Source organism: Acomys minous (assembly GCF_964271855.1).
Source record: "Acomys minous genome assembly, chromosome: 5".
Classification (NCBI taxonomy): domain Eukaryota; kingdom Metazoa; phylum Chordata; class Mammalia; order Rodentia; family Muridae; genus Acomys; species Acomys minous.
The window spans coordinates 97,010,137-97,027,443 of NC_140494.1; the positions used below are offsets into that span (position 1 = coordinate 97,010,137).

Here is a 17,307-nt window from a genome sequence, read left to right on the forward strand (position 1 = left end):
TCTTATGGCTGAATAACCCCGCCCCCCGCCTCTGTGTGTGTGTGTGTGTGTGTGTGTGTGTGTGTGTGTGTGTAAGGGGGTCTTGTTTATGCATACATTTGGTATATAGCTATCGTGAATAGTGCTTCACTCACGAGAGTGCTGTTTTGTCAGCTGTGTGGGTAGATTGCTAGTGTATGGCTGGACTGTGTGGTGGTTCTAACTCTTCTGAGGAACCTCCCCATGTACGTCCCTATCAGCTGAATTTCTACCAGCAGTGTGTATGGGTTCTTTCCCCACCCCGACTCCACCTCCTTGCCGGCATTTACTTTCATTTGTTGTCTTAACTGGGATGAGATGAAATTTCAGTGCAGTTTGGATTTGCAACATTTTTTAACAGTCAATGAAAATTTTAATAAAACAATTTGTTTGAGCTGATCTCAGAAACATTGTTACCGTTGTGAGACATTAATGTATGGTAGGAGGCCAGCCTCCAGGCTCGGATGCCCTAGGTCTGCATGCCAGCTCTGACACTAACTAGCTGTGCGATCTAGTTAAAGGATCTTCAATCTTTTATGGAATTAATATTCAAGCTAACACTTGCCACCTACTAAGAAGTATATAAGCAGCATAATGATTCTATCTCGCTTTTGAAGCGGTTGCTAGTATGTTTAGCCTTTATTAGCCAACTGCTATATTAAGTGCTTTTTGTCCTTTGTCTCAGTTCCGATTAACTCTTAGTATTATCACTGTCCCTGCTTGGCAAACAATGAAATCAAGACTCTGAGAACGCAAGACTCTTTAGCAAAGGCTTTACCAAAGTCAAATGAGGGAGCGAGCGTCACTACTGAGCTGGGTAATGCTCACTCACAGTGCTTGACAACGGAGGGTCATAAGGTCAAGGCTGCCTAGAGCACAGAGTGAGACCCTGTTTCAAAACAAAAGAGAAAACAAACAGACAAACAACAAAACTCAAACTAACGCCCTCGAAAACAAATGAATGAGGTATAATTAGAATTTGACTGTAGTCACTCTTTGACGTCATCTTTGGGGAATCAGTTTTAACGTTTACTTGGTATCAGTCTAGAATTCTCTGGACTCACAATCTTATCATCTAAAACTCTTCCCACCTATTTGCTCAGCACCATGGCTCTTCTCCCAGACTACATCGTTTGGGTTCTTCTTGGTCTTCTTCGCATTCTCCTGTCTCTGGAGCCCAGTGTCCCCTAACTATATCATTAATGTACTTTAATACTTGGCAACCCTCTGCTTTTGAAATGTAAACTCCGATCATAACAAAGACCTTTTGTTTCGTTCCCCCTCACCCCCAATGCTGTAATAACTGCTTTTTAATGTGAAAGAAATATCTTTCTCTTTAATCTGCCATTTTCTTCCTGTCTTACATTCTTCCTTAACCTTTTCCAGCTCACAGTTTGGATTCTATGATTGATGATTTAATTATTTTCTTGACATTCCTCTTCAATGTTCTCTTCCTAACCCCCACCCCCAGCTAAACTCTAAATTTGGACTGCTTTGTTTTCTCTGCCCGAATAGTTAAACTTTGATGGAGAAAATTCACACAGTCATACGGACCGTCACTATAAATTCACAGTCCCCATGACTTCAGTATCAGTAGTTAATTTTGTGATTGGTTTTCAGATTTCATGTTCCAACTCTTATTGTAATGAATATTCTGAGCTTTTGACACCTTCCTCAAGCATTATTCCCACAGCTTGAGTGCATCAAACAACCTTTACTTTAAGTTCATTAGGGGATTTTACTTACTGGAGGCTTAATGATCTATCACCAGCTAGAACTTTCTAGAACTCTATATTACTCCTGAGTGGTCTCTTAAACTTTTGTGAGGTAAATGCTATTTTATCCTTGCTGTAGACTGGCTATAGAATGTCCCTCAAAGAATGATAGTAGCATCTTAAGAAAGAGATAGGAAAAGAGACAGAGAGAGAGAGAGAGAGAGAGAGAGAGAGACAGACAGACAGACAGACAGACAGAGAGAGACAGAGAGAGGGAGAGAGCGCTCCCCTTGGCAGGTTTTTGGTCACTGGAGCAAACCTTTAAAGAGACCTCTGGAACTCCAGTGTCTTCACTTTCCAATTATGCTTCTTGGCCTATGAAGTATTCTACCTTGGCACAAGTCCAAAACCATGATGACAGTCAATCATTGGCTGTAACCTCCTGTTGTTGTTACTTTTCTATTGTGACAAAACATCATGGTCAAGGCAACTTAAATAAATAAAATGCTTATAATTTCAGCAGTTTTAGAGACCATGATGGCAGCATGAACAAGAGAGAGCTCACATCTTGATCCACAACAGGTGGCAGCAAGAAGCACACTTTTTGAATCCTCCAAGCCCAGTGAAGTACCTCTTCCAACAAGACCACGCCTTCTAACCTTTCCCAAGCAGTTCCACCAACTGAGGACCAAGAATTCAAACACATGAGCCTGTGGGGCCCTTCCCATTCAAACCATCCTGGGAACCAAATAAACTTTCTTCCTTTTTAAAGTTGATTAATTAAGGTATACAATATAATAACGGAAAGCTGCCTAACACATACTTATCACTTCACTTGTATCTGCAGCTTGGATTTAGCCACCCAGTAGAAACTTGTGCTTGGGGGATCCCCAGTGCTACGATTCGAATGTTAAATGTGTTCCACAGGGTCTTATGTTTGAACCCTTGATCCCTGGGTGGCAGCACTATTTTTCGGAGGTTGGGGAATCCACTGGGACACTGGCCTAGCTGTCAGAGGTGGATGGAGGGTATGTCTACCTCTGGTTCGGACTCAAGCCTGCGGCCTCTGGATTTGCTAACAGTGCTGCTCTGCTATGCCTTTCACTTTGGCCCCCCTGCCCCCCTATAGCAAACTAAAATCATTTTATACCTTGAGCCAAAATAAATTCTTCTTTTCTCAAGTATTCTGTCAAGTATTTTGTCACAACAAGGGCAGTAACTAATAGGTTACCCCAAATGCAAAAGGTTAAATATTGAACCCGTTGTTGTTTTCATAGCATTTGTGACCTTTTGTGTGCCTGTTTATGATGATGCTTGGGATTGAACCCAGGGACTTGTGCATGCTGGGCGAGTACAATTTCCAGCCAAAAACCTGTCCTTTTGCAGCTGTTGCTCTCTTCCTAGGTATTCCTCGGTTAGGGAGTGTGACTGCCATCCACCGAAGCTAGCCGAGCATTGTCGTCCTTGGGTTCTCAGTTCCCAGTGGTCCAAGTAAAAATTTTATCTTGCTCTTGGAATGTGTTCCCACTCCGATTCCCTTATTATTTCAATCCTAGTTCAGTTTGGATTTGCAACATTTTTTTAATAGTCAATGAAAATGTAATAAAACAATTCAATTGAGCTGATCTCAAAAACATTCTTACCGTGGTCCATAGCTGTTTTTATTAACAAGGAACCACAGCCTGGGGTCTTTTGGCTCATGGTTCTGGAGGGTGAGGTCTCAGGGTTTCATCAGGTCCTGAGGTGGCACAAGGGATCGTGTAGTCAGATAGGAAGGTATGTAAAGTATGTGTCTCTTTCTTGCTGGTCTCTCCCTGCTGTTAGAGTTACTAGGATAGTATCCAATCCTCACCACCGTGTAAAACCCTCACCTGCAAATACTAGCTGTAATACATTTCCAGCCTTATACCTCACCAAGGGTGTTATTGAATCACAACACACAAACCCTTGGGGTACACTCCTACCACAGCAGGAAGCTTCCAGAGTCCCTCAGACCTACTCTTGTATCGAGGTTAGATGGTTGCTCTGAATACAATCTGGTCATCTCTCTCTCTCTCCACTCCAAACCCTGCATTGATTCCTTAATGCCTGGAAGTCAGTCCTGTATTCCCGGAAGCTTGTGCTTCTTTCTGCATGGCCTTTGCCAAGTCTTTCCTGGCTCCGTAAGCTTTAGGATAAGAGAGAGCTTGAACTTTCTTCGTGCTGTATTTGGTTTTCTGTTTTCATTTTGTTTTGTTTTGTTTTTGCCTTCTCCCCTTTAACACCGTGATCCCTGTCCAGATCATCTTTTATCACTCTTAACTGGCTAATTCCTTCTCCCCTTTAAAGGATAGGCCCAAGAGACACTTCTTTGGGGATTACTTTTTATTTTTATTTTTAAAAGAGCCACACTTCCAAACTCTACACGGAGCTGGCTACAATGCCCTTATATGCCATAGCTCATTGCATAGAAGACGCCCCAGTGCCCTTATCTGCTTATGAGATTTTGAGTTCTCCGAAGCTTGAGACATGCAATATTTTTCTATGTACTCCTGTATGGATTGGTGGCATGGAGTAAGCACTTAATAACGTTAGCATACATGTTGAAAAATGAACAAGTGGCTCATTAATGAAAAACCATTTTGCCTCTGAGACGACTTGTTCAGTTGACAAATAGGCAGTGGAGGAGGAATCTGGCTGATGAACTCGTGGCTGCCTCTCAAGTTTGACTGTGAGTCACAATGGGCAGAGATATATTTGAACAGCACTGTTAGATTTAGAGGTAGGAGGTGCCCAAAGCCAACTGAGTCCCCGAAGAAGCTGGAAGTGTTTGTGGTAGGGTTAGCGTCTAGGGGATGCAGAGGATTCTTTAGAATGCCACCAGACCTCTACTCTGTGTGCACAACCTTTATTTCAGTTAAGTCTATAGGAAGGTGTCTTTGCTGAATAAATATATTTTTCTATACCTTTCCTGAGTAACTTAAAAATACTGAACAAAGAAGGAAGATATATTTAAAGCTATTTGTTTTTTCCTTTCTTATACTGATTTTCTTTCAGAAAGACCCTGCACCCCAACTAAAGCAAAAAGGTAAGGGTGAATCCTTTTTGAAGCTCAGTACAGAGTAGCTGTGACCACCCAGTATCATTATTGCGAAAGCTCCCTTAGAACTTAATCTAATAGTAGTGGCCATGAGGTTAAAAAAATTATTAATAATTATTGTTAAAAGTTACAATCCCGGGAGGAATGGGAGGATACAAGGGATGGGATAACAATTGAGATGTAATATGAATAAATAAAATATATTTTAAAAAGTTACAATCCCAGGATGTGCAATGAGTGGCAGGTACTTCTCACAGAATATCAGCAATCACCCTTTTCATACCAACGTCCAAGAATAGGAATTGTTTCCCTCTTTTCTCTTTGAACAACTAATGTTCATTAAGCTCAAATAACTTGGGGAAAGGTCCAGCGGATGAGTTGGGAAGAATTCAGGGCCAAAAGGCAAAATGCTTGCATCAGGCGACACTAAGCTTTTCCTGATGGCTGATCTCTCAGAATTTTGTCACCTACCCCAGAGATGGTAGAGTGGGTGAGCTGGGGAGTCAAAGGAAGCTCCCTAAGGAACTAAACCTTGTGAGTTGTGAAAAGGCAAAGGGACTAGGGTGGGAGCTGGAATTGCAACCGCAGTGTCACCAGGGAAGAGCTATATTGACTGGGTAGCTTCTCAAAGGTAGGCAGGCGGGGCGGGGCATGGGCGGGAACCGGGGAACGTGCAGCGGGGTGCACCGGCCAGGAATGCCGCCTCTCCGGGTCGGGCGAAGGTAAGGGGAGAGTAAGTGCAGATTTGACGGGCGCCTCCGTGTCTCGCCGTGGCAGCTCGTCCTCACCAGGTGTGTAGCCCGTAGGCTGCCGCCGCACTAGCCCGCGGGGGCGTCGATGCCGAGCAGGCGGACAGGTGGCGCGCGGACGCCAGCGCGGGGAGCGCTCCCCCTCCCCTTGGCGCAGTGGTACAGCCCTGCCCGCCGCTGATCTGGCAGGCTGCGCGCGCACCCCGCGGCGGGGCGCGGGCTGGGGAGCCCTGGCCTCGGCGGGCCCGCCTCCGTCTCCGCCGGTGCCCTCCTCCCTCGGCTCTGGTGCCGGGCGTCCGCGCGCTCCGCGGGGAGGAGCGCGGCCGCGGGGGCGCGCCCCGGGACTCCGCCCCCCAGCTCCCTTCCCGGAGCTCGGGTGCCCGGCTCGCGCGGCTCGGTACGAGACCGGGACCTCGCGCCGCCCCAGCGCCCCCGCCCCGCGTGAGAGGCGCCGCGCCCTCCGGCCGCTCTGCCCGGTGCATGGAGGGGCCCGTTCGGATCGCAGCCGCCGCCGCCGCCGCCGCCAGCGCTCAGGGGGATGACCTGGGGGTGGCTCTTGGAGCCGGCTGCAGCTCAGGAGGTCTGGGGGCTTAGCCAGCGCTGCGGAGAGGTGCGGAGGTCCCGAGGCAGGGTCCCCGAGGGTGGCCCGGGGTCGTGAGCTTAGGGCCGCGCCGCTCGGGAGCGGGAGGTCCTGGGGAAACCGGGACCCGCTTGCCCGCAGAGCCCTGGGGTCTGGGGTGGTTGGGCAGCTGAGGGATGCGCGGCAGCCGGCGCACCGCCGGGTCTTTGGGCTAACAGCACCACCTCGCAGGAGGAGGCGGGGTGAGGTGTCAGTGACACGCTGAGATCTTCTTCGGAGATCTGTCGGGGCAGGTGGGATGCAGCGTAGCGGGGAGCAGGGGGCGCCGGCGCTTTTCCCTAGGGAGCCTACTCTGTCGTCCCTCTCAACCCTCGCAGAGTGCCGGGGAGAGACAGTGATTTATGTGTAGGGAGAAGCAAGAGAAATTTCCTGCACAATGTATCTTTCTCCGCCTTCACAGACTCAGTGACTTCCCAGCCCCAGGGAGTGTATTTTTCCTTCTCTTCTGTAAAGCTTTCTGTGGCTCGCATTATCATTTACTAAATACTTTAAATACATCGCTATTTATTTCAGCCTGCAGCTTCAGACCTTTGTTGCTTTCTCTCCACTTTTAGGAATTTCAGTAATAAATCACCGAGGGGGATAGATAGACTCCCCTGCTCCTCGATTTATTGTGCTCCCTAACCCCACCAAATCAGGTGGAAGGCCCTCGAGAAAGGAACTCTCCACGAATGCCTGCCTTTCCTCAAGGGGACCACAGAGGGTGGCAGGTGTTTTAAAGGCAGGCTGTTCCCCAGTTGGGCCGTCGAATTTAGGGAAACCTCATTAACAGAAAGCCAGCCTTTGTGTCCTAAATCAGACACCTTGGGAAACAGGAGGTTGGGCTAAAAGGTAACGTGAGATTTTGTCTCAGGCCAATGCCAGGAATGATGAAAGAGGCTAAGTGAGTTAATTCAGACTCCATGCTTCACTGATACCATAGCCCTCGGATTCCCAATGGACATTTGGCATAGCTCAAGGACTGTCGCCAGAAGTGAGTAGGGGGCTGGAGAAGAGGTGCCTTAATTTCAATATAATTTAGACATTCTGTTACTTTAAAAAAAACCAACTCTAACTTACCAGTCTATTTTTAGATGAAAATGTGGGATATAGTTAGTTTAACTTTTAGGATAAGAGGGAAGAATATCTTCAGAACGTTTCTGGAAGTTTTAAATTAGTGTTAAACTCGAAAGAATTCTTAGAAACTCAGGCACTGAAAACTGTAGTCTCTGTTACGCACATGTTGAAGTAAGCTGCCACATACTTTAAGTTAGATGAGACGGGTGGAGAAAACCTGTTTCATTTTGTAAAGACGTGCCTTGGGTGTGTGTTTGGCAGTTTGCAAAGGAGAAACGTTTATATACCTATAAAACACACAAATGTATATTGTTTCACTTTCTTGCAAAAACTCGGATCCAGTATTTGGGAAGGCTTTTCTTTGAGTAGTTTAATCACCTAGCAAAATCAGTTTCCAGAGGTGCTGTTTTATTGTTTGTGTAGTCACTCACTTGGGATGCTTTGATTGACTGCTGTGGTTTCCATCAACCTCTCCGGTGCAAAGTACTTAAACAGCACTGACTTTCAAGGGGGGAAGTACAAAGAACCTGAGGACTTGACGTCCACTGATCTAACATGTGTAGGTTGCTTCCTGTGTCTCTCTTACTTCTCGTGGGTTTTGCAGGTGGCTTGACTTTTTGTGGAAGGCGTTCACTTCACTTTAAGATAGGACCCTCCCCCATCATCGAGGCATATATAGAGGAGTGCCCAGGAATAGGCACTTGTGTCATACATAGGGCGGTGTTCTACGAGGGTCAGGTAAAATTTAATAACTGGTTCTTATGCTTTCCTCTTGTTTCCCCACTTTGTGTGTGTACTCTCAGGCTCTCTAGACAGCTTCTTCCCTTTTGTATTTTTTTTTTTCTATTGCAGTAGGATTTTTCTTCTCTGGAGATGTTCTTTTGTGAACCTGTGGACTAAAGTTTGAGGAACGCTTCTAAGTAAAATACTGGGGAAGTGATTTCAGGGATGGAACACTATCTTTGTGAAATCAGAACTATGAAAGATAATGAATTGGAAAACTTGTTGTTGTAATGTGTGTTATTCGTTAACATCTTGTGATCAGCGTTCTACTGTGTAGAGGTATAGCCAGAATAGTACAGTTGCCTACGAGATAGGCTTTCTTCCGCTTAATAGTCTTAATGCTTAATACAAACTAATTAAAATAGGAATTTGGAGTCTGGTTGCTAACTGTACTGCTTTGAAAGTTGGTTTTTGTTTGTTTGTTTGTTTGTTTAACAATGGGCTATTTTATTTGTTTATTTATGACTGGTGCTTTTTTCCAGAGGGTTTTTTTTTTTTACTCATCTAGATTGAATTAGAAAATGTTACATTGTTATTATTTACAGTTTTATATTGTATCCAAAGACTCCACATGATACATTTTTGTTGGTAGGTGGCATGCACCCACTATGCACAGGAGGGAGGGCTGTATTTGTTTACTGTTAAAATTAAGGGATACTACACAAGAAAATATTTAATACCGCTTTTTAAATACTGAGTTACTTGAAATGAAAAGCTGTGGGTTTTTTTTCCCCCTTAAAAAAAATCCTTCAAGTTTTCTGTCATTGTTTGTGCACTTTCCCTCCATTGTCAGACTTAAAACATACAGTATCATTGTCATCTGTCCCCTGAATAATGGTCCTGAGGTGATATTATTAATGTGGCTTTTTAAAATCAAACTAATTATACTTGCCTAAAAGAGCCACATGTGTGTGATTCTAGCTGCCTGGTGCCTTTTGAGAGCCCTGGAGACAAGCTAGTGAATAGAGCTGAAAATTCATTCTGTATTTGATTAAATGGAACAGACTCGCTGCTCCTTACCCCAGCAGGGGCTGTGAGATCTCTTGATCCCCGAAGCGGCTCCTAGACCCTGGGAATTCCATTAGCGAGCACCTGAGGAATTTCTGCCCTGCAGTGCCTTTTTTGTATGTGTGTATGTGTATGTGTGGAGAGGGAGTGGAGCTGAGTAGCCGTGGGGAGGGGGGGTGGAGGGGGCGGAGAGCAGGCTGCATTAGAAGGCTCCATATGTTAGCAGATCTAAAATCAAGGCATGACTTAACAGCTTATCTTGTAAGAGAAAAGCCCAACCCAAAGGCAGCCTGCTAGTGGGGACTTTATTACAGGCAGGGCTGTGGTGGTGTGCTTTTAGCACTGATCTAACCTTAGTATAAGTACAGAGAGGCGCTGCTCTGCTCTCCCTCTGCACACAAGCGGGTACACGTTTGCACCCTTGGTAAGTTTTCTTTGAATGATCTTTGGATAAATATGTGAAATTGTATCACCGTGTGCTCTTGCCTGTAAGAGGTGGTGAATTGAGAGCAAAGGCAGGCTTTTATGGCAAGTCAATTGCCTGGACAGAAATGAAATGCTTGTCTGAATAGGCATATTTTAGTTTATAGCTTTATTTCCATGTGCTCTTGTTATGTTTCTTCTTATTATAGAATTTAAATTCATTTCGTCTCTTCTTCCTGTTAACATTTTAAAGAATTCTGTTGGCTTTCTAGTATGTTGAGCCATTGCTCTTCCGACTTGCCAGCAGCCCCAAGTAAATGAAAATATAATTTCCAAAAACATTCTGTACAATCTGTGGAGCAGATTTGTGGAGGAGCATTGGCCTATTCCTTCTGCCCCCTCTTCCTCTACCCTCGGTGTATTTTGGAAACAACTTTTTTTTTTTCCAAGAGCACTAACCCAGTTCACTTCTTGTGCTCTTCTCACAGCGGATGGGTTGGGGTTTGTGGGTGGTATCCTTAATTGATTTTCATCTTCTGGGAATGTGAGTCACATTCTGAACAGTTTTCAGCTCATGTAGAACGCAAGGGGGGGGGCGTGCTCGATGGCTGCTGTGATATAATTTATTGCTAACTAAAATCATGTAGATAGTGCAGTTCTTTTCTGCCCCCACTCCCATGGAGTCCTGTACCGGGGGTCTCCCAGTACAGCACGTGTAGAATATAAGGGGCCCCCTTTGAGACTGTGTTTACTTGTTTTCCTCCTTCCCCTTGGACATGCCTTCAAAAAAGTAGATTCAGCTGTGACGTCAGTGCCCGTTTGACTTCACGGTTTAGTTGCCGTATAATGTTTTGATGGCCAGAGATAATTAAAAAACAAACAAACAAACAAAACCCTTTATAGAACACTATAGAACACTTTGTCCCGCTGTATGTGAGTTGGAGTGTGGAATAGGAGCTTCAATTCTTGAATGCAAAGGATGTGCCTTCTAGTATTCTGCTCATGTTTCCTTGCTTGGAGTTGTGTGGTTGATTTTATTTTTATGTTACTGTAATAGAATGTGCATTAAGGGGTTGACACAGAACTGGCTTTTCAGCTACCCCTCTTGTTGTTTATGTGAACTTGCGCAATGATCTTGACCTAGCCTTGGATCCTTTATCTGTAAAATGGTGATTAAATGGGTAGGATATCTTCCCACTATGGGATTCAATGAGTTAATGAAAGTAAAACATTTGGGAGATAGTAAAGCTTCTATAAATGTTAGCTGCTGTTATTTTTATTGACTCTGCCTGTGCCTGTTAGTGTGTTACTTTAGGGCAAAGTGGTTCCTTTTAAGTTCTAAATAAGGAGGAAGTCTTGGAAGTTCGTAACAATGTGTCCCATGTAATTGCTACAACTTGATCTGTTAAAATTTTCTTAAATTTCCATTTGAAACTTAGAAAGCATTTGGAAACAATGTGTGGAGTCTTTTCCCATCTAGGCAACGGTGTGCACAGAAGTACACTCCTGTCTGTACACAGTGAGCAGCCAAGTGAATGGTCAGGTGAGCATTTACCTGTGCAATCAACAGAAATCCAGTTACGTTCCCTTTGCCTGGGCAGGCTCCCTGGTGCTCCTCCTCAGCCTTAACTTTCCCCATGCAGGCAGTATCTGTGCTGGTCAGTTTTGCCATAGAACAATTGCGCCTATTCTTGAACTAGCTGAAATGGAGTCAAACAGTGGCTGCATTCCTGCACAACTCCTTATGCCTGGGCAGTTTACCCATGCTATTGTGTGCAGCATTTACTCATGATTTTAGAGTTGTTACAGAGTCTTTTGTGTGTTTTGAAGTTTATTTTATTGGCATGTGGGGTATATGGTCATTGGCAGGAAAAAAATTCTTTACATGTTATTAGAGAACCAGACCCAGTGGCTATTTAGAAAAAAATAACCATGACATTTTTTAAAAATGTAAAACTGAGTTGGAGGTCACTTGGTTACCTTTGTTTCCAATTCCGTATACCAAGACCTCTGATAATATATTGATTTTCTGTTTATTTGTTTTTTAGGAAGGGGCTTCAAGGTAGAAAGAAGGGAATGTATGAGATAGCTTATCGTCCACACGTTCCAGACTGAGCGCCCCAATCAATGCTTAGAATTGGCAGACATAACCACCAGCTCAACTATAGTGTCCTGCTCATGGAGTTGCAGGTGTAATTGCTGAATGTTGACGCACACATACATGCGTTTTTGTGTGCACATACTGTTTTTTGATGAAAAAAAAAACTATCAAAAATTGAGGGGAGTAGGGACTGGAGAGATGGCTCAGAGGTTAAGAGCACTGACTACTCTTCCAGAAGTCCTGAGTTCAATTCCCAGCAATCATATGGTGGCTCACAACCATCTGTAATGTGATCTGGTGCCCTCTTGTGGCCTGCAGGTAGAGAACTATATACACATATTAAGAAAGAAAGAAATCTTTAAAAAAATTTGAGGGGAGTAGAGCTAAACTGTTACAGTCTAAGGAGACTTTGAGGAACAAGGCCACATAGTTTTGTTGTGGAAAGGGGTTTTTGCCCACTGTCTGAATAGTCACTGTACACGGAGACTCTGTTTATTCTCTTTGAAATTCCTTAATATGAGGAATGAAATTTATCTCACAAGCAGTAAAACAAACAAACGAACAAAAAACCCCGAAGTGATAGCAATGGATAGGAAATTTTTCTTTCTTAAAATCTGTAGGGGACTGTAGTTGAGATGAATAGCTTGTCCTATGTTATAAGAAATGTTGACTGAGGGTTTTCTGGATGTTTTGCTTGGACATTAGCCATTTTTCCCCCTCAGGAGACGTTGTCTCTTTCAGCATTTGTACGTTTATTAAATCTTTCTATTCATAGCTCCTTGACACAAATCATTTTTCATAGATAGCCATGGGTAGAAATGGATCCCTCTTTCTCCCAAGGAGCCTGTGATGACAGGATGAGATGTCTTTAGATTCTGGGAAAAGCTGTAGTGGCTATGTGTGACTCCTCTTCTTCTTCTTCTTCTTCTTCTTCTTCTTCTTCTTCTTCTTCTTCTTCTTCTTCTTCTTCTTCTTCTTTTTGAGACAGGGTTTCCCTGTGTAGCATTGGCTGTCCTGGACTCACTTTGTAGACCAGGCTGGCCTTGAACTCATAGCAATCCGCCTGCTTCTGCCTCCCAAGTGCTGGGATTAAAGGCGTGCGCCACCACCGGCCCTCATTTTTAAAAAATTATATTTTAGGGTTATGAGCACTTTGCTTGCATGTATGTATTTATGTCCCCTCAGAAGAGGTCTTCAGGTCTTCTGCATCGGAGTTACTGTTGGCTGTGAACTACCATGTGGGTGTTGGCGACAAACCCAGGTCCTCTGCAAGAGCGACACGTGCTCGTACTATGGCTCTCAGCCATCTCTCCAGCCTGTACCTTTTGCTCTTGTAGGTGCAGATTATGTTCCAAAGAAAAGAGCTGTCCAGCAAATAGAGCCACCTCATGCACGGTCGTGCAGTTCGAAAGGCTGTGGATCTTTCTGGATTGTTCTAATAGTATTTGCCAAGGATGATGTGTAAAGATTCTCATCTGTGAGACTGGACCAGTGACCCCTGAGGGATTTGTGTGTGTGCCAAGGTTCCATTAAATAGATTTTCATGGTGTAGTTAGGCCACATACCTGTCATAGCATAATTCCAGAGGAGGAAAATGTACCTTGTTTTCAAATCAATACATTTTCCCCCAAACTAACCCTGGCTTGAAATTGGAGACTATGTCTACTTGGCCTGCTCTTTAACTTTTAAGTATGATTCCTAATTTATTAGTCACTATTATGTCAATTATCCTTTCTGTATTTTTTTTTTCTTTTTTAATTTTATTGTAAGGGAGAATAGGGAGCCAAATATGGCAGTGTACCCTGTAAGTCAGCCTAGGCTGCACAATGAAACACTGTCTTTAAAAACCAAACAAAAAGCTGGCTAGTGGTGGCACACACCTTTAATCCCAGCACTCAGGGAGGCAGAGACAGGCGGATCTCTGTGAGTTCGAGGTCAGCCTTGTCTACAAAGCCAGACCAGTACAGCCAAGGCTTCACAGAGAAACCCTGTCTTGAAAAACCAAAACCAGAACCAAACAAACAAAAAAGTCACACCAAACAAAAATGGGGATTTAAAAATTTTTTTCTAATTTTTGTACTTACCAGTATCAGAAATGATGGTACTTGGTAAATATAATATTTCTGTATTTCTGTCAGTCTAGTTATTATTCATTTCTTAGTTAATAGTCTACAAATTAGGTGTAAAGAGTATCAAATATTCTTCTTGTCTTACTATCATCTAAATTCAATTTCAAGAGAGAGAAAAACTCAGGGGGGAAAAAGCCAGCCCTAGCGATGCAACTGCAATAAAACTATCTGGGATTAGTGTGGGATCGTATACAGTTACTCTTAGCTGTGTGCATAATGTCTTCTAAAAAATGGTGTTTTGTATTAATAAATGGTGTTTAGAATAGTTGCTGATATTGTGTAGTCCTGAACCATCAAGATAAATTTTTTCTGTTAAAAACCAGAAAAGTAAAAGTATATTTAGTTCTTACCACTTTTAATTTAATTTATTATTATCATTAGTGTGTGTGTGTGTGTGTGTGTGTGTGTGTGTGTGTGTGGTGTGCAGTGATGAATTCTGGGATGGAAATTTTCTCTCCAGGCTTTAGCTGCCAGCTGTTTGACCCGCTGGGCCAACTCCAGCCCAAGAATGTACTGTTCCATACTTATGTGTGCACATGGCCACCCTCCCTCTTCTGTCCCTGGCAGTCCCATACTCATGTGTGCACATGGCCACCTTCCCTCTTCTGTCCCTGGCAGTCCCATACTCATGTGTGCACATGGCCACCCTCCCTCTTCTGTCCCTGGCAGTCCCATACTCATGTGTGCACATGGCCACCCTCCCTCTTCTGTCCCTGGCAGCAAGCCTTGCTCGTTGTCTTTTCTCTATGGTGGTTACTTTATCTTTTCAGCCTCCATTTAAAAAACTAGGAAGGGGGTATAAGAAATGTGAGGAGACACCCCCTAAAATAAAACCTCCAAAGAAATAAACTTTATAATTCTTTCCTAAGCAGCTACTAACTCACCTCCATGCTCCTGTCTCCCAGACTGCCCATCCTTGACCCCCGAGTAAGGATGTTTCTCAACTTTAAAGATGATCATGTGCTGTTCCCCTTAAAGTCTCTGACATGTTGAAAAGTTTTCCCTTTATTTTAATCCTGTGTCTTATTTCGATTATGACTGGGTATACAGATGTGAGTGCAAGCAGACAGAAGGAACCATCAGGTCTCCTGGAGCTGGGGTTACAGGTGGTTGTGAGCTGCCTGCCAAGAGCTCTGCAAGAGCAGTGAGTTCACTTTCCTGGTGACCCATCTCTTCAGCTCTTAAAATTTCTATTTGTTGTACTAGGAATTGAACCATACCCCCCTCCTCTGCCAGGTGAATGTTCTACCACTGAGCTGTGTCCCAGTGCTCAGACCTCTTTTGGGGGTGTGCAGGGTCAGTCTTCGGCTGCTTCAGCTGTCCCCAGGTTTGCATTCTGTGACTGCATCATGCGTCAGTCTCTCCTTTTCCTCCTCCTCCTCCTCCTCTTCCTCCTCCTCCTCCTCCTATGTTTGAGCCAGGGTCTCTTGTGTCCTAGGCTGGCTTCAAACTCACCAGTTTCTGATTTTCCTCCCTCTACCTACCCTCAAGTGGTAGAACTCCAGGCATGTGCTCTTAAGCCTGACCTATGGGGTTCCAGGAATAGAACTTAGGGCAGTGTGTGCGCTAGGCAAGCAGCCTGCCAACTGAGCTACCTTCTCAGCTTGAGGTGTCTTTGAGGCTGGGAGCATGACTTTCTTAACATTTTTGTCATGTCATAATCGTGCCCCATCTCTGCCAAACTCGTGCCATAAGGACGGCATGGATTCTCCCCACCACTACCCATCCTCAACCCTACCCGTTATTTAACCCTAATATGCCTGGAGAACCCTGATGCACATTTGACTTCTTGAGAGGATTGTTGCTAAGACAGGTGCAGGTCAAGGTTTTCCCGTTCTAACACGCTTCCTCGTGCTACGGTTGGGAGATAAAGTGTGCCCTCCACCCTAAACTCATGTGTTGAAGGTTGGATTGAATCGTGAGGAAGCCAACTTTTATCAGTGGGTCAATTCATTAATGAGTTCCTACAGAGTGGGTTGAGAGGAGGCAGGGCCTCGCTGGAGGAATGTAGGTCACTGGGTCATGCCTTTGAGAATGTGGCTTTGGGCCTCTACTTTTCTCTCTCAGCTGCCTCCTGGCTGCGTTGAGGCCAGCATCCTCCTGTGCCACAGGCATCCACTGCTCTGTTCTGTCTCACGTCAGGCCTGTGGAGGTGGAGCTGGCTACCATGGGCTGAAACCTCTGAAGTCAGGCATCAAAGTGAATCTTCCCTCATTCTTTTCTGAGGCGTTTTGTCTCGGAGGTGAGGAGCACAGTGTTGAGTTTGGTGGAGCACAAGGGATTGTGGGACACTAGGTTCTTTCCTCTACATCCTTGAGTGATCTCAACAGACAGTTTCATAAAAATCACGTGAGATCATGAATTTTTTTTCAATGTCAAGTTCAAGGAAAGGTCACCCAGCTCCCGATCATGAACATTGAAGAACGTTTCAGAAAATAATAAAATACAGGTAAATGTTAAGAGAATAACTTGTGGCGCTCTGATGTGTGTCAGTTGTTTTGAGCAGTTTAACAGTTTTGTGTATTTAAAGTATTTTGCTCTGTGTAACATCATTAGTGCCTGGGAGCTGAGGTCATGTTTTGCTTGTGTTTTAACTGGGTATTATTACAGGAGTTCCCTTGGGTGTATAACTAGCAAAAGAAAAAATACATCCTGGCTTCTGTCTATTTGCCAGAGAAATTTCTGACAGTTACTGGGCTTTTGTGGTATCAGAGCAGCAGTAATTAGTATTCTCTGTTTTATAATAATTTGGTATCTGTCCAGTGAGTAATGTACACGCTGCCTGGCCGGAGGTAAAATTGGCAAAGGAAACAAATGTTTAGTGGATAAAACACTACTTTTATCAGGCCACAAGATTACTCTAGTGACATCAGAACTTGGCAGCTCCTTTTTAGTCCAATAAAGAGAAAAAGCATCATGATCTGGGGAAGACATTTCCCCTTGCCCATTTCTTTTGGCTGCTTTTCCTGATGTTTGGCCTCAGGGAGTGCACATAACAAAACAACAACACGGTGAGTCCGGGTAGTAAAAACTGTGGGCTGAGCAGCTTTTGCTTGAACACAAGTACTTATCACTCACCCATGCCACGGTACCCATATTCCTGTCATGGTGGAGACTTGGAGGGCAGGAGAGTAACCTTGAGGAACCATCAGTCATAAAAAGGGGTTCCCCCTCCTGGCTCAACATTATGTACATAGCTCACGACTTGGAAACACTTGTTGAGCGTGTGACAGGATGAGGAGAAGGTGAGGGCTGAGTGCAGTGGTGGGCATGATCTTTGGTTGTTTGTGTCCTAATCTGAACATTGGTTCCAGTTGACCTCGGGACTAGAAAATCTCAAGAAAGAACTCCTTAATAGATTTAACAACTCATGTGGAACCCCTCTGTAGACTTACTGCCGTGCTGGACCCATGACTCACCGCATAGGTACATCCTACTGGGTCATTGCCACTCTATTAGTTTTTTATCACAGTATTTATTTATTTATTTATTTGTGTGTGTGTGTCCCCACCCCACCCCCCTCACTCTCTCTGCAGGTATACAGAAACCATGTCTGGCATGCATGGAGGCAGAGGGCAATTCTTGGGAGTCTATTATCTCCTAATT

At 44.3% G+C, this 17,307-nt stretch overlaps 1 protein-coding gene across 10 annotated transcripts in view; it reads left to right on the top strand.

Moving 5' to 3' along the window:
* The first annotated feature begins 5,514 nt into the window (after positions 1-5,514).
* The window catches only part of CDON (cell adhesion associated, oncogene regulated), an 88,822-nt gene continuing 77,029 nt past the window's right edge, over positions 5,515-17,307 (top strand). For 2 of the 10 annotated variants that reach the window (XR_014779591.1, XM_084783797.1), the window contains exon 1: positions 5,890-6,171. The gene's annotated coding sequence lies outside the window, so the exon portion shown is untranslated. Of the gene's footprint in view, positions 5,535-5,889; positions 6,172-7,086; positions 7,175-7,969; positions 7,996-9,302; positions 9,473-10,994; positions 11,015-17,307 lie in introns of those variants that run through there. The other 8 variants (XM_084783789.1, XM_084783796.1, XM_084783795.1 and 5 more) reach the window with 7 other exon arrangements.